The sequence below is a fragment of the Delphinapterus leucas genome, chromosome 19 (assembly GCF_059928025.1).
Source record: "Delphinapterus leucas isolate spDelLeu-1000000601 "Yukka" chromosome 19, BTC_Dleu_Yukka2, whole genome shotgun sequence".
NCBI classification, from domain to species: Eukaryota; Metazoa; Chordata; class Mammalia; order Artiodactyla; family Monodontidae; genus Delphinapterus; species Delphinapterus leucas.
In genome coordinates this window covers 30,928,743-30,943,652 of record NC_143147.1, presented here as the reverse complement: position 1 = coordinate 30,943,652, position 14,910 = coordinate 30,928,743, and the positions used below count along the sequence as shown (strand labels likewise).

The following is a 14,910-nucleotide window of genomic DNA, read 5'->3' as shown; positions in this document are numbered from 1 at the left end:
GGCCACCCTTGCCCGCACACCACCCGCCGAGCTCAGGAGCCCGCCCCTGGCGGCCGGCAGGCCCGGGGAAGCGGCCCCTGCCCTCGATCCCGCTCCCGCACCCGGCCGCGGCGGCGACACGGCGGGGGGCGGGGCTTTTGCCGGAGGGAGCTGTGGAGGGACACACCCACCGGCACACAGGTGGCGGCACCGGGGCGGGGCGCCGGTGGGGGCGGCCAGGTGCAGGTCGAGGGGCTCGCTGGCCGAAGGGACGGCAACCGGGCCCGCGGCGGAGCCTGGGTCCGGGCCAGGCACCCCGGGGGCGTCTGGGGTGCGGCTGCCTTCCAGGGCCGCCTTCTGGCCGCCTGGCGGGCCGGGCCGGCGGGGAGCGCCCCCTCCGGCGCGCGCGCCGTGGTGGGAGGGGCCTGAGGAGGCGGGGCCTGCAGCGGGGCCCCGGCGCGGGCGGAGCCGGCGGCCACCGCCCGCGGGCGAGTTAAAGGAGAAGGCGGAGCGGGAGGCAAAAAGCCTACAGCACCCGGTATTCCCAGGCGGTCTCCCATCCAAGTACTAACCAGGCCCGACCCTGCTTAGCTTCCGAGATCAGACGAGATCGGGCGCGTTCAGGGTGGTATGGCCGTAGACGGGGGCGGGGACGGCGGGCTGCCTCTTGAGGCCCACTTTCGCTGGCGCTTGCGCCTCACCGCCAGCCTGGCGGTCAGCCCGCCCCGGCAGGACCCCGTCGCCCGCCCAGGCAGGGGGAACGGAGGTCTCGGGTACCGGGCGGTGGCGGAGGCGGAGGGTTTGGCCACCCCCTCCCAGCCGAGGGCGGGCGTGAGCCAGCGAACCCTTCGGCGCTTGGCGCCCCGCCCAAGATCCGGCCCGTCGCTCACAGGGACGTGGCCCCGGAGGCTTCAGGGCCCGGGGCCCGCGGTCCCTTGGGCATCGCCCCTGCCCGCCCACGCGGCGCTAGGCGCCGCCCAGCCGCAGCCCGGGCCGGCCCTCCTGCCCGACAGCAGCTGGCCCGAAGCCACTGGGAGCCACCATCGTGTCGCCACGGCCCCTCAGCCCCGGCGAGGCCACCCTTGCCCGCACACCACCCGCCGAGCTCAGGAGCCCGCCCCTGGCGGCCGGCAGGCCCGGGGAAGCGGCCCCTGCCCTCGATCCCGCTCCCGCACCCGGCCGCGGCGGCGACACGGCGGGGGGCGGGGCTTTTGCCGGAGGGAGCTGTGGAGGGACACACCCACCGGCACACAGGTGGCGGCACCGGGGCGGGGCGCCGGTGGGGGCGGCCAGGTGCAGGTCGAGGGGCTCGCTGGCCGAAGGGACGGCAACCGGGCCCGCGGCGGAGCCTGGGTCCGGGCCAGGCACCCCGGGGGCGTCTGGGGTGCGGCTGCCTTCCAGGGCCGCCTTCTGGCCGCCTGGCGGGCCGGGCCGGCGGGGAGCGCCCCCTCCGGCGCGCGCGCCGTGGTGGGAGGGGCCTGAGGAGGCGGGGCCTGCAGCGGGGCCCCGGCGCGGGCGGAGCCGGCGGCCACCGCCCGCGGGCGAGTTAAAGGAGAAGGCGGAGCGGGAGGCAAAAAGCCTACAGCACCCGGTATTCCCAGGCGGTCTCCCATCCAAGTACTAACCAGGCCCGACCCTGCTTAGCTTCCGAGATCAGACGAGATCGGGCGCGTTCAGGGTGGTATGGCCGTAGACGGGGGCGGGGACGGCGGGCTGCCTCTTGAGGCCCACTTTCGCTGGCGCTTGCGCCTCACCGCCAGCCTGGCGGTCAGCCCGCCCCGGCAGGACCCCGTCGCCCGCCCAGGCAGGGGGAACGGAGGTCTCGGGTACCGGGCGGTGGCGGAGGCGGAGGGTTTGGCCACCCCCTCCCAGCCGAGGGCGGGCGTGACCCAGCGAACCCTTCGGCGCTTGGCGCCCCGCCCAAGATCCGGCCCGTCGCTCACAGGGACGTGGCCCCGGAGGCTTCAGGGCCCGGGGCCCGCGGCCCCTTGGGCATCGCCCCTGCCCGCCCACGCGGCGCTAGGCGCCGCCCAGCCGCAGTCCGGGCCGGCCCTCCTGCCCGACAGCAGCTGGCCCGAAGCCACTGGGAGCCACCATCGTGTCGCCACGGCCCCTCAGCCCCGGCGAGGCCACCCTTGCCCGCACACCACCCGCCGAGCTCAGGAGCCCGCCCCTGGCGGCCGGCAGGCCCGGGGAAGCGGCCCCTGCCCTTCGTCCCGCTCCCGCACCCGGCCGCGGCGGCGACACGGCGGGGGGCGGGGCTTTTGCCGGAGGGAGCTGTGGAGGGACACACCCACCGGCACACAGGTGGCGGCACCGGGGCGGGGCGCCGGTGGGGGCGGCCAGGTGCAGGTCGAGGGGCTCGCTGGCCGAAGGGACGGCAACCGGGCCCGCGGCGGAGCCTGGGTCCGGGCCAGGCACCCCGGGGGCGTCTGGGGTGCGGCTGCCTTCCAGGGCCGCCTTCTGGCCGCCTGGCGGGCCGGGCCGGCGGGGAGCGCCCCCTCCGGCGCGCGCGCCGTGGTGGGAGGGGCCTGAGGAGGCGGGGCCTGCAGCGGGGCCCCGGCGCGGGCGGAGCCGGCGGCCACCGCCCGCGGGCGAGTTAAAGGAGAAGGCGGAGCGGGAGGCAAAAAGCCTACAGCACCCGGTATTCCCAGGCGGTCTCCCATCCAAGTACTAACCAGGCCCGACCCTGCTTAGCTTCCGAGATCAGACGAGATCGGGCGCGTTCAGGGTGGTATGGCCGTAGACGGGGGCGGGGACGGCGGGCTGCCTCTTGAGGCCCACTTTCGCTGGCGCTTGCGCCTCACCGCCAGCCTGGCGGTCAGCCCGCCCCGGCAGGACCCCGTCGCCCGCCCAGGCAGGGGGAACGGAGGTCTCGGGTACCGGGCGGTGGCGGAGGCGGAGGGTTTGGCCACCCCCTCCCAGCCGAGGGCGGGCGTGAGCCAGCGAACCCTTCGGCGCTTGGCGCCCCGCCCAAGATCCGGCCCGTCGCTCACAGGGACGTGGCCCCGGAGGCTTCAGGGCCCGGGGCCCGCGGTCCCTTGGGCATCGCCCCTGCCCGCCCACGCGGCGCTAGGCGCCGCCCAGCCGCAGCCCGGGCCGGCCCTCCTGCCCGACAGCAGCTGGCCCGAAGCCACTGGGAGCCACCATCGTGTCGCCACGGCCCCTCAGCCCCGGCGAGGCCACCCTTGCCCGCACACCACCCGCCGAGCTCAGGAGCCCGCCCCTGGCGGCCGGCAGGCCCGGGGAAGCGGCCCCTGCCCTCGATCCCGCTCCCGCACCCGGCCGCGGCGGCGACACGGCGGGGGGCGGGGCTTTTGCCGGAGGGAGCTGTGGAGGGACACACCCACCGGCACACAGGTGGCGGCACCGGGGCGGGGCGCCGGTGGGGGCGGCCAGGTGCAGGTCGAGGGGCTCGCTGGCCGAAGGGACGGCAACCGGGCCCGCGGCGGAGCCTGGGTCCGGGCCAGGCACCCCGGGGGCGTCTGGGGTGCGGCTGCCTTCCAGGGCCGCCTTCTGGCCGCCTGGCGGGCCGGGCCGGCGGGGAGCGCCCCCTCCGGCGCGCGCGCCGTGGTGGGAGGGGCCTGAGGAGGCGGGGCCTGCAGCGGGGCCCCGGCGCGGGCGGAGCCGGCGGCCACCGCCCGCGGGCGAGTTAAAGGAGAAGGCGGAGCGGGAGGCAAAAAGCCTACAGCACCCGGTATTCCCAGGCGGTCTCCCATCCAAGTACTAACCAGGCCCGACCCTGCTTAGCTTCCGAGATCAGACGAGATCGGGCGCGTTCAGGGTGGTATGGCCGTAGACGGGGGCGGGGACGGCGGGCTGCCTCTTGAGGCCCACTTTCGCTGGCGCTTGCGCCTCACCGCCAGCCTGGCGGTCAGCCCGCCCCGGCAGGACCCCGTCGCCCGCCCAGGCAGGGGGAACGGAGGTCTCGGGTACCGGGCGGTGGCGGAGGCGGAGGGTTTGGCCACCCCCTCCCAGCCGAGGGCGGGCGTGACCCAGCGAACCCTTCGGCGCTTGGCGCCCCGCCCAAGATCCGGCCCGTCGCTCACAGGGACGTGGCCCCGGAGGCTTCAGGGCCCGGGGCCCGCGGTCCCTTGGGCATCGCCCCTGCCCGCCCACGCGGCGCTAGGCGCCGCCCAGCCGCAGCCCGGGCCGGCCCTCCTGCCCGACAGCAGCTGGCCCGAAGCCACTGGGAGCCACCATCGTGTCGCCACGGCCCCTCAGCCCCGGCGAGGCCACCCTTGCCCGCACACCACCCGCCGAGCTCAGGAGCCCGCCCCTGGCGGCCGGCAGGCCCGGGGAAGCGGCCCCTGCCCTCGATCCCGCTCCCGCACCCGGCCGCGGCGGCGACACGGCGGGGGGCGGGGCTTTTGCCGGAGGGAGCTGTGGAGGGACACACCCACCGGCACACAGGTGGCGGCACCGGGGCGGGGCGCCGGTGGGGGCGGCCAGGTGCAGGTCGAGGGGCTCGCTGGCCGAAGGGACGGCAACCGGGCCCGCGGCGGAGCCTGGGTCCGGGCCAGGCACCCCGGGGGCGTCTGGGGTGCGGCTGCCTTCCAGGGCCGCCTTCTGGCCGCCTGGCGGGCCGGGCCGGCGGGGAGCGCCCCCTCCGGCGCGCGCGCCGTGGTGGGAGGGGCCTGAGGAGGCGGGGCCTGCAGCGGGGCCCCGGCGCGGGCGGAGCCGGCGGCCACCGCCCGCGGGCGAGTTAAAGGAGAAGGCGGAGCGGGAGGCAAAAAGCCTACAGCACCCGGTATTCCCAGGCGGTCTCCCATCCAAGTACTAACCAGGCCCGACCCTGCTTAGCTTCCGAGATCAGACGAGATCGGGCGCGTTCAGGGTGGTATGGCCGTAGACGGGGGCGGGGACGGCGGGCTGCCTCTTGAGGCCCACTTTCGCTGGCGCTTGCGCCTCACCGCCAGCCTGGCGGTCAGCCCGCCCCGGCAGGACCCCGTCGCCCGCCCAGGCAGGGGGAACGGAGGTCTCGGGTACCGGGCGGTGGCGGAGGCGGAGGGTTTGGCCACCCCCTCCCAGCCGAGGGCGGGCGTGAGCCAGCGAACCCTTCGGCGCTTGGCGCCCCGCCCAAGATCCGGCCCGTCGCTCACAGGGACGTGGCCCCGGAGGCTTCAGGGCCCGGGGCCCGCGGTCCCTTGGGCATCGCCCCTGCCCGCCCACGCGGCGCTAGGCGCCGCCCAGCCGCAGCCCGGGCCGGCCCTCCTGCCCGACAGCAGCTGGCCCGAAGCCACTGGGAGCCACCATCGTGTCGCCACGGCCCCTCAGCCCCGGCGAGGCCACCCTTGCCCGCACACCACCCGCCGAGCTCAGGAGCCCGCCCCTGGCGGCCGGCAGGCCCGGGGAAGCGGCCCCTGCCCTCGATCCCGCTCCCGCACCCGGCCGCGGCGGCGACACGGCGGGGGGCGGGGCTTTTGCCGGAGGGAGCTGTGGAGGGACACACCCACCGGCACACAGGTGGCGGCACCGGGGCGGGGCGCCGGTGGGGGCGGCCAGGTGCAGGTCGAGGGGCTCGCTGGCCGAAGGGACGGCAACCGGGCCCGCGGCGGAGCCTGGGTCCGGGCCAGGCACCCCGGGGGCGTCTGGGGTGCGGCTGCCTTCCAGGGCCGCCTTCTGGCCGCCTGGCGGGCCGGGCCGGCGGGGAGCGCCCCCTCCGGCGCGCGCGCCGTGGTGGGAGGGGCCTGAGGAGGCGGGGCCTGCAGCGGGGCCCCGGCGCGGGCGGAGCCGGCGGCCACCGCCCGCGGGCGAGTTAAAGGAGAAGGCGGAGCGGGAGGCAAAAAGCCTACAGCACCCGGTATTCCCAGGCGGTCTCCCATCCAAGTACTAACCAGGCCCGACCCTGCTTAGCTTCCGAGATCAGACGAGATCGGGCGCGTTCAGGGTGGTATGGCCGTAGACGGGGGCGGGGACGGCGGGCTGCCTCTTGAGGCCCACTTTCGCTGGCGCTTGCGCCTCACCGCCAGCCTGGCGGTCAGCCCGCCCCGGCAGGACCCCGTCGCCCGCCCAGGCAGGGGGAACGGAGGTCTCGGGTACCGGGCGGTGGCGGAGGCGGAGGGTTTGGCCACCCCCTCCCAGCCGAGGGCGGGCGTGACCCAGCGAACCCTTCGGCGCTTGGCGCCCCGCCCAAGATCCGGCCCGTCGCTCACAGGGACGTGGCCCCGGAGGCTTCAGGGCCCGGGGCCCGCGGTCCCTTGGGCATCGCCCCTGCCCGCCCACGCGGCGCTAGGCGCCGCCCAGCCGCAGCCCGGGCCGGCCCTCCTGCCCGACAGCAGCTGGCCCGAAGCCACTGGGAGCCACCATCGTGTCGCCACGGCCCCTCAGCCCCGGCGAGGCCACCCTTGCCCGCACACCACCCGCCGAGCTCAGGAGCCCGCCCCTGGCGGCCGGCAGGCCCGGGGAAGCGGCCCCTGCCCTCGATCCCGCTCCCGCACCCGGCCGCGGCGGCGACACGGCGGGGGGCGGGGCTTTTGCCGGAGGGAGCTGTGGAGGGACACACCCACCGGCACACAGGTGGCGGCACCGGGGCGGGGCGCCGGTGGGGGCGGCCAGGTGCAGGTCGAGGGGCTCGCTGGCCGAAGGGACGGCAACCGGGCCCGCGGCGGAGCCTGGGTCCGGGCCAGGCACCCCGGGGGCGTCTGGGGTGCGGCTGCCTTCCAGGGCCGCCTTCTGGCCGCCTGGCGGGCCGGGCCGGCGGGGAGCGCCCCCTCCGGCGCGCGCGCCGTGGTGGGAGGGGCCTGAGGAGGCGGGGCCTGCAGCGGGGCCCCGGCGCGGGCGGAGCCGGCGGCCACCGCCCGCGGGCGAGTTAAAGGAGAAGGCGGAGCGGGAGGCAAAAAGCCTACAGCACCCGGTATTCCCAGGCGGTCTCCCATCCAAGTACTAACCAGGCCCGACCCTGCTTAGCTTCCGAGATCAGACGAGATCGGGCGCGTTCAGGGTGGTATGGCCGTAGACGGGGGCGGGGACGGCGGGCTGCCTCTTGAGGCCCACTTTCGCTGGCGCTTGCGCCTCACCGCCAGCCTGGCGGTCAGCCCGCCCCGGCAGGACCCCGTCGCCCGCCCAGGCAGGGGGAACGGAGGTCTCGGGTACCGGGCGGTGGCGGAGGCGGAGGGTTTGGCCACCCCCTCCCAGCCGAGGGCGGGCGTGAGCCAGCGAACCCTTCGGCGCTTGGCGCCCCGCCCAAGATCCGGCCCGTCGCTCACAGGGACGTGGCCCCGGAGGCTTCAGGGCCCGGGGCCCGCGGTCCCTTGGGCATCGCCCCTGCCCGCCCACGCGGCGCTAGGCGCCGCCCAGCCGCAGTCCGGGCCGGCCCTCCTGCCCGACAGCAGCTGGCCCGAAGCCACTGGGAGCCACCATCGTGTCGCCACGGCCCCTCAGCCCCGGCGAGGCCACCCTTGCCCGCACACCACCCGCCGAGCTCAGGAGCCCGCCCCTGGCGGCCGGCAGGCCCGGGGAAGCGGCCCCTGCCCTCGATCCCGCTCCCGCACCCGGCCGCGGCGGCGACACGGCGGGGGGCGGGGCTTTTGCCGGAGGGAGCTGTGGAGGGACACACCCACCGGCACACAGGTGGCGGCACCGGGGCGGGGCGCCGGTGGGGGCGGCCAGGTGCAGGTCGAGGGGCTCGCTGGCCGAAGGGACGGCAACCGGGCCCGCGGCGGAGCCTGGGTCCGGGCCAGGCACCCCGGGGGCGTCTGGGGTGCGGCTGCCTTCCAGGGCCGCCTTCTGGCCGCCTGGCGGGCCGGGCCGGCGGGGAGCGCCCCCTCCGGCGCGCGCGCCGTGGTGGGAGGGGCCTGAGGAGGCGGGGCCTGCAGCGGGGCCCCGGCGCGGGCGGAGCCGGCGGCCACCGCCCGCGGGCGAGTTAAAGGAGAAGGCGGAGCGGGAGGCAAAAAGCCTACAGCACCCGGTATTCCCAGGCGGTCTCCCATCCAAGTACTAACCAGGCCCGACCCTGCTTAGCTTCCGAGATCAGACGAGATCGGGCGCGTTCAGGGTGGTATGGCCGTAGACGGGGGCGGGGACGGCGGGCTGCCTCTTGAGGCCCACTTTCGCTGGCGCTTGCGCCTCACCGCCAGCCTGGCGGTCAGCCCGCCCCGGCAGGACCCCGTCGCCCGCCCAGGCAGGGGGAACGGAGGTCTCGGGTACCGGGCGGTGGCGGAGGCGGAGGGTTTGGCCACCCCCTCCCAGCCGAGGGCGGGCGTGACCCAGCGAACCCTTCGGCGCTTGGCGCCCCGCCCAAGATCCGGCCCGTCGCTCACAGGGACGTGGCCCCGGAGGCTTCAGGGCCCGGGGCCCGCGGTCCCTTGGGCATCGCCCCTGCCCGCCCACGCGGCGCTAGGCGCCGCCCAGCCGCAGCCCGGGCCGGCCCTCCTGCCCGACAGCAGCTGGCCCGAAGCCACTGGGAGCCACCATCGTGTCGCCACGGCCCCTCAGCCCCGGCGAGGCCACCCTTGCCCGCACACCACCCGCCGAGCTCAGGAGCCCGCCCCTGGCGGCCGGCAGGCCCGGGGAAGCGGCCCCTGCCCTCGATCCCGCTCCCGCACCCGGCCGCGGCGGCGACACGGCGGGGGGCGGGGCTTTTGCCGGAGGGAGCTGTGGAGGGACACACCCACCGGCACACAGGTGGCGGCACCGGGGCGGGGCGCCGGTGGGGGCGGCCAGGTGCAGGTCGAGGGGCTCGCTGGCCGAAGGGACGGCAACCGGGCCCGCGGCGGAGCCTGGGTCCGGGCCAGGCACCCCGGGGGCGTCTGGGGTGCGGCTGCCTTCCAGGGCCGCCTTCTGGCCGCCTGGCGGGCCGGGCCGGCGGGGAGCGCCCCCTCCGGCGCGCGCGCCGTGGTGGGAGGGGCCTGAGGAGGCGGGGCCTGCAGCGGGGCCCCGGCGCGGGCGGAGCCGGCGGCCACCGCCCGCGGGCGAGTTAAAGGAGAAGGCGGAGCGGGAGGCAAAAAGCCTACAGCACCCGGTATTCCCAGGCGGTCTCCCATCCAAGTACTAACCAGGCCCGACCCTGCTTAGCTTCCGAGATCAGACGAGATCGGGCGCGTTCAGGGTGGTATGGCCGTAGACGGGGGCGGGGACGGCGGGCTGCCTCTTGAGGCCCACTTTCGCTGGCGCTTGCGCCTCACCGCCAGCCTGGCGGTCAGCCCGCCCCGGCAGGACCCCGTCGCCCGCCCAGGCAGGGGGAACGGAGGTCTCGGGTACCGGGCGGTGGCGGAGGCGGAGGGTTTGGCCACCCCCTCCCAGCCGAGGGCGGGCGTGACCCAGCGAACCCTTCGGCGCTTGGCGCCCCGCCCAAGATCCGGCCCGTCGCTCACAGGGACGTGGCCCCGGAGGCTTCAGGGCCCGGGGCCCGCGGTCCCTTGGGCATCGCCCCTGCCCGCCCACGCGGCGCTAGGCGCCGCCCAGCCGCAGTCCGGGCCGGCCCTCCTGCCCGACAGCAGCTGGCCCGAAGCCACTGGGAGCCACCATCGTGTCGCCACGGCCCCTCAGCCCCGGCGAGGCCACCCTTGCCCGCACACCACCCGCCGAGCTCAGGAGCCCGCCCCTGGCGGCCGGCAGGCCCGGGGAAGCGGCCCCTGCCCTCGATCCCGCTCCCGCACCCGGCCGCGGCGGCGACACGGCGGGGGGCGGGGCTTTTGCCGGAGGGAGCTGTGGAGGGACACACCCACCGGCACACAGGTGGCGGCACCGGGGCGGGGCGCCGGTGGGGGCGGCCAGGTGCAGGTCGAGGGGCTCGCTGGCCGAAGGGACGGCAACCGGGCCCGCGGCGGAGCCTGGGTCCGGGCCAGGCACCCCGGGGGCGTCTGGGGTGCGGCTGCCTTCCAGGGCCGCCTTCTGGCCGCCTGGCGGGCCGGGCCGGCGGGGAGCGCCCCCTCCGGCGCGCGCGCCGTGGTGGGAGGGGCCTGAGGAGGCGGGGCCTGCAGCGGGGCCCCGGCGCGGGCGGAGCCGGCGGCCACCGCCCGCGGGCGAGTTAAAGGAGAAGGCGGAGCGGGAGGCAAAAAGCCTACAGCACCCGGTATTCCCAGGCGGTCTCCCATCCAAGTACTAACCAGGCCCGACCCTGCTTAGCTTCCGAGATCAGACGAGATCGGGCGCGTTCAGGGTGGTATGGCCGTAGACGGGGGCGGGGACGGCGGGCTGCCTCTTGAGGCCCACTTTCGCTGGCGCTTGCGCCTCACCGCCAGCCTGGCGGTCAGCCCGCCCCGGCAGGACCCCGTCGCCCGCCCAGGCAGGGGGAACGGAGGTCTCGGGTACCGGGCGGTGGCGGAGGCGGAGGGTTTGGCCACCCCCTCCCAGCCGAGGGCGGGCGTGACCCAGCGAACCCTTCGGCGCTTGGCGCCCCGCCCAAGATCCGGCCCGTCGCTCACAGGGACGTGGCCCCGGAGGCTTCAGGGCCCGGGGCCCGCGGTCCCTTGGGCATCGCCCCTGCCCGCCCACGCGGCGCTAGGCGCCGCCCAGCCGCAGCCCGGGCCGGCCCTCCTGCCCGACAGCAGCTGGCCCGAAGCCACTGGGAGCCACCATCGTGTCGCCACGGCCCCTCAGCCCCGGCGAGGCCACCCTTGCCCGCACACCACCCGCCGAGCTCAGGAGCCCGCCCCTGGCGGCCGGCAGGCCCGGGGAAGCGGCCCCTGCCCTCGATCCCGCTCCCGCACCCGGCCGCGGCGGCGACACGGCGGGGGGCGGGGCTTTTGCCGGAGGGAGCTGTGGAGGGACACACCCACCGGCACACAGGTGGCGGCACCGGGGCGGGGCGCCGGTGGGGGCGGCCAGGTGCAGGTCGAGGGGCTCGCTGGCCGAAGGGACGGCAACCGGGCCCGCGGCGGAGCCTGGGTCCGGGCCAGGCACCCCGGGGGCGTCTGGGGTGCGGCTGCCTTCCAGGGCCGCCTTCTGGCCGCCTGGCGGGCCGGGCCGGCGGGGAGCGCCCCCTCCGGCGCGCGCGCCGTGGTGGGAGGGGCCTGAGGAGGCGGGGCCTGCAGCGGGGCCCCGGCGCGGGCGGAGCCGGCGGCCACCGCCCGCGGGCGAGTTAAAGGAGAAGGCGGAGCGGGAGGCAAAAAGCCTACAGCACCCGGTATTCCCAGGCGGTCTCCCATCCAAGTACTAACCAGGCCCGACCCTGCTTAGCTTCCGAGATCAGACGAGATCGGGCGCGTTCAGGGTGGTATGGCCGTAGACGGGGGCGGGGACGGCGGGCTGCCTCTTGAGGCCCACTTTCGCTGGCGCTTGCGCCTCACCGCCAGCCTGGCGGTCAGCCCGCCCCGGCAGGACCCCGTCGCCCGCCCAGGCAGGGGGAACGGAGGTCTCGGGTACCGGGCGGTGGCGGAGGCGGAGGGTTTGGCCACCCCCTCCCAGCCGAGGGCGGGCGTGAGCCAGCGAACCCTTCGGCGCTTGGCGCCCCGCCCAAGATCCGGCCCGTCGCTCACAGGGACGTGGCCCCGGAGGCTTCAGGGCCCGGGGCCCGCGGTCCCTTGGGCATCGCCCCTGCCCGCCCACGCGGCGCTAGGCGCCGCCCAGCCGCAGCCCGGGCCGGCCCTCCTGCCCGACAGCAGCTGGCCCGAAGCCACTGGGAGCCACCATCGTGTCGCCACGGCCCCTCAGCCCCGGCGAGGCCACCCTTGCCCGCACACCACCCGCCGAGCTCAGGAGCCCGCCCCTGGCGGCCGGCAGGCCCGGGGAAGCGGCCCCTGCCCTCGATCCCGCTCCCGCACCCGGCCGCGGCGGCGACACGGCGGGGGGCGGGGCTTTTGCCGGAGGGAGCTGTGGAGGGACACACCCACCGGCACACAGGTGGCGGCACCGGGGCGGGGCGCCGGTGGGGGCGGCCAGGTGCAGGTCGAGGGGCTCGCTGGCCGAAGGGACGGCAACCGGGCCCGCGGCGGAGCCTGGGTCCGGGCCAGGCACCCCGGGGGCGTCTGGGGTGCGGCTGCCTTCCAGGGCCGCCTTCTGGCCGCCTGGCGGGCCGGGCCGGCGGGGAGCGCCCCCTCCGGCGCGCGCGCCGTGGTGGGAGGGGCCTGAGGAGGCGGGGCCTGCAGCGGGGCCCCGGCGCGGGCGGAGCCGGCGGCCACCGCCCGCGGGCGAGTTAAAGGAGAAGGCGGAGCGGGAGGCAAAAAGCCTACAGCACCCGGTATTCCCAGGCGGTCTCCCATCCAAGTACTAACCAGGCCCGACCCTGCTTAGCTTCCGAGATCAGACGAGATCGGGCGCGTTCAGGGTGGTATGGCCGTAGACGGGGGCGGGGACGGCGGGCTGCCTCTTGAGGCCCACTTTCGCTGGCGCTTGCGCCTCACCGCCAGCCTGGCGGTCAGCCCGCCCCGGCAGGACCCCGTCGCCCGCCCAGGCAGGGGGAACGGAGGTCTCGGGTACCGGGCGGTGGCGGAGGCGGAGGGTTTGGCCACCCCCTCCCAGCCGAGGGCGGGCGTGACCCAGCGAACCCTTCGGCGCTTGGCGCCCCGCCCAAGATCCGGCCCGTCGCTCACAGGGACGTGGCCCCGGAGGCTTCAGGGCCCGGGGCCCGCGGTCCCTTGGGCATCGCCCCTGCCCGCCCACGCGGCGCTAGGCGCCGCCCAGCCGCAGCCCGGGCCGGCCCTCCTGCCCGACAGCAGCTGGCCCGAAGCCACTGGGAGCCACCATCGTGTCGCCACGGCCCCTCAGCCCCGGCGAGGCCACCCTTGCCCGCACACCACCCGCCGAGCTCAGGAGCCCGCCCCTGGCGGCCGGCAGGCCCGGGGAAGCGGCCCCTGCCCTCGATCCCGCTCCCGCACCCGGCCGCGGCGGCGACACGGCGGGGGGCGGGGCTTTTGCCGGAGGGAGCTGTGGAGGGACACACCCACCGGCACACAGGTGGCGGCACCGGGGCGGGGCGCCGGTGGGGGCGGCCAGGTGCAGGTCGAGGGGCTCGCTGGCCGAAGGGACGGCAACCGGGCCCGCGGCGGAGCCTGGGTCCGGGCCAGGCACCCCGGGGGCGTCTGGGGTGCGGCTGCCTTCCAGGGCCGCCTTCTGGCCGCCTGGCGGGCCGGGCCGGCGGGGAGCGCCCCCTCCGGCGCGCGCGCCGTGGTGGGAGGGGCCTGAGGAGGCGGGGCCTGCAGCGGGGCCCCGGCGCGGGCGGAGCCGGCGGCCACCGCCCGCGGGCGAGTTAAAGGAGAAGGCGGAGCGGGAGGCAAAAAGCCTACAGCACCCGGTATTCCCAGGCGGTCTCCCATCCAAGTACTAACCAGGCCCGACCCTGCTTAGCTTCCGAGATCAGACGAGATCGGGCGCGTTCAGGGTGGTATGGCCGTAGACGGGGGCGGGGACGGCGGGCTGCCTCTTGAGGCCCACTTTCGCTGGCGCTTGCGCCTCACCGCCAGCCTGGCGGTCAGCCCGCCCCGGCAGGACCCCGTCGCCCGCCCAGGCAGGGGGAACGGAGGTCTCGGGTACCGGGCGGTGGCGGAGGCGGAGGGTTTGGCCACCCCCTCCCAGCCGAGGGCGGGCGTGAGCCAGCGAACCCTTCGGCGCTTGGCGCCCCGCCCAAGATCCGGCCCGTCGCTCACAGGGACGTGGCCCCGGAGGCTTCAGGGCCCGGGGCCCGCGGTCCCTTGGGCATCGCCCCTGCCCGCCCACGCGGCGCTAGGCGCCGCCCAGCCGCAGTCCGGGCCGGCCCTCCTGCCCGACAGCAGCTGGCCCGAAGCCACTGGGAGCCACCATCGTGTCGCCACGGCCCCTCAGCCCCGGCGAGGCCACCCTTGCCCGCACACCACCCGCCGAGCTCAGGAGCCCGCCCCTGGCGGCCGGCAGGCCCGGGGAAGCGGCCCCTGCCCTCGATCCCGCTCCCGCACCCGGCCGCGGCGGCGACACGGCGGGGGGCGGGGCTTTTGCCGGAGGGAGCTGTGGAGGGACACACCCACCGGCACACAGGTGGCGGCACCGGGGCGGGGCGCCGGTGGGGGCGGCCAGGTGCAGGTCGAGGGGCTCGCTGGCCGAAGGGACGGCAACCGGGCCCGCGGCGGAGCCTGGGTCCGGGCCAGGCACCCCGGGGGCGTCTGGGGTGCGGCTGCCTTCCAGGGCCGCCTTCTGGCCGCCTGGCGGGCCGGGCCGGCGGGGAGCGCCCCCTCCGGCGCGCGCGCCGTGGTGGGAGGGGCCTGAGGAGGCGGGGCCTGCAGCGGGGCCCCGGCGCGGGCGGAGCCGGCGGCCACCGCCCGCGGGCGAGTTAAAGGAGAAGGCGGAGCGGGAGGCAAAAAGCCTACAGCACCCGGTATTCCCAGGCGGTCTCCCATCCAAGTACTAACCAGGCCCGACCCTGCTTAGCTTCCGAGATCAGACGAGATCGGGCGCGTTCAGGGTGGTATGGCCGTAGACGGGGGCGGGGACGGCGGGCTGCCTCTTGAGGCCCACTTTCGCTGGCGCTTGCGCCTCACCGCCAGCCTGGCGGTCAGCCCGCCCCGGCAGGACCCCGTCGCCCGCCCAGGCAGGGGGAACGGAGGTCTCGGGTACCGGGCGGTGGCGGAGGCGGAGGGTTTGGCCACCCCCTCCCAGCCGAGGGCGGGCGTGACCCAGCGAACCCTTCGGCGCTTGGCGCCCCGCCCAAGATCCGGCCCGTCGCTCACAGGGACGTGGCCCCGGAGGCTTCAGGGCCCGGGGCCCGCGGTCCCTTGGGCATCGCCCCTGCCCGCCCACGCGGCGCTAGGCGCCGCCCAGCCGCAGTCCGGGCCGGCCCTCCTGCCCGACAGCAGCTGGCCCGAAGCCACTGGGAGCCACCATCGTGTCGCCACGGCCCCTCAGCCCCGGCGAGGCCACCCTTGCCCGCACACCACCCGCCGAGCTCAGGAGCCCGCCCCTGGCGGCCGGCAGGCCCGGGGAAGCGGCCCCTGCCCTCGATCCCGCTCCCGCACCCGGCCGCGGCGGCGACACGGCGGGGGGCGGGGCTTTTGCCGGAGGGAGCTGTGGAGGGACACACCC

The 14,910-nt window shown here is 77.4% G+C and overlaps 14 non-coding genes across 14 annotated transcripts; all 14 read right to left on the bottom strand.

Annotated features, from left to right (window-relative positions):
- Positions 1 to 502: 502 nt before the first annotated feature.
- Positions 503 to 621, bottom strand: LOC149746364 (5S ribosomal RNA). Its single transcript, XR_016389392.1, has one exon. It is a non-coding gene; the product is annotated as a 5S ribosomal RNA (ribosomal RNA).
- Positions 622 to 1,555: 934 nt separating this feature from the next.
- Positions 1,556 to 1,674, bottom strand: LOC149746363 (5S ribosomal RNA). The gene has a single exon (XR_016389391.1). It is a non-coding gene; the product is annotated as a 5S ribosomal RNA (ribosomal RNA).
- A 934-nt stretch (positions 1,675 to 2,608) lies between these two features.
- Positions 2,609 to 2,727, bottom strand: LOC149746362 (5S ribosomal RNA). The gene has a single exon (XR_016389390.1). It is a non-coding gene; the product is annotated as a 5S ribosomal RNA (ribosomal RNA).
- Positions 2,728 to 3,661: 934 nt separating this feature from the next.
- LOC149746361 (5S ribosomal RNA) lies at positions 3,662 to 3,780 on the bottom strand. The gene has a single exon (XR_016389389.1). It is a non-coding gene; the product is annotated as a 5S ribosomal RNA (ribosomal RNA).
- Positions 3,781 to 4,714: 934 nt separating this feature from the next.
- On the bottom strand, positions 4,715 to 4,833 carry LOC149746360 (5S ribosomal RNA). The gene has a single exon (XR_016389388.1). It is a non-coding gene; the product is annotated as a 5S ribosomal RNA (ribosomal RNA).
- A 934-nt stretch (positions 4,834 to 5,767) lies between these two features.
- Positions 5,768 to 5,886, bottom strand: LOC149746359 (5S ribosomal RNA). Its single transcript, XR_016389387.1, has one exon. It is a non-coding gene; the product is annotated as a 5S ribosomal RNA (ribosomal RNA).
- A 934-nt stretch (positions 5,887 to 6,820) lies between these two features.
- LOC149746358 (5S ribosomal RNA) lies at positions 6,821 to 6,939 on the bottom strand. Its single transcript, XR_016389386.1, has one exon. It is a non-coding gene; the product is annotated as a 5S ribosomal RNA (ribosomal RNA).
- A 934-nt stretch (positions 6,940 to 7,873) lies between these two features.
- On the bottom strand, positions 7,874 to 7,992 carry LOC149746357 (5S ribosomal RNA). Its single transcript, XR_016389385.1, has one exon. It is a non-coding gene; the product is annotated as a 5S ribosomal RNA (ribosomal RNA).
- A 934-nt stretch (positions 7,993 to 8,926) lies between these two features.
- On the bottom strand, positions 8,927 to 9,045 carry LOC149746356 (5S ribosomal RNA). Its single transcript, XR_016389383.1, has one exon. It is a non-coding gene; the product is annotated as a 5S ribosomal RNA (ribosomal RNA).
- A 934-nt stretch (positions 9,046 to 9,979) lies between these two features.
- Positions 9,980 to 10,098, bottom strand: LOC149746355 (5S ribosomal RNA). The gene has a single exon (XR_016389382.1). It is a non-coding gene; the product is annotated as a 5S ribosomal RNA (ribosomal RNA).
- A 934-nt stretch (positions 10,099 to 11,032) lies between these two features.
- LOC149746354 (5S ribosomal RNA) lies at positions 11,033 to 11,151 on the bottom strand. Its single transcript, XR_016389381.1, has one exon. It is a non-coding gene; the product is annotated as a 5S ribosomal RNA (ribosomal RNA).
- A 934-nt stretch (positions 11,152 to 12,085) lies between these two features.
- LOC149746353 (5S ribosomal RNA) lies at positions 12,086 to 12,204 on the bottom strand. Its single transcript, XR_016389380.1, has one exon. It is a non-coding gene; the product is annotated as a 5S ribosomal RNA (ribosomal RNA).
- A 934-nt stretch (positions 12,205 to 13,138) lies between these two features.
- Positions 13,139 to 13,257, bottom strand: LOC149746352 (5S ribosomal RNA). Its single transcript, XR_016389379.1, has one exon. It is a non-coding gene; the product is annotated as a 5S ribosomal RNA (ribosomal RNA).
- A 934-nt stretch (positions 13,258 to 14,191) lies between these two features.
- Positions 14,192 to 14,310, bottom strand: LOC149746351 (5S ribosomal RNA). Its single transcript, XR_016389378.1, has one exon. It is a non-coding gene; the product is annotated as a 5S ribosomal RNA (ribosomal RNA).
- Between the last annotated feature and the right edge of the window lie 600 nt (positions 14,311 to 14,910).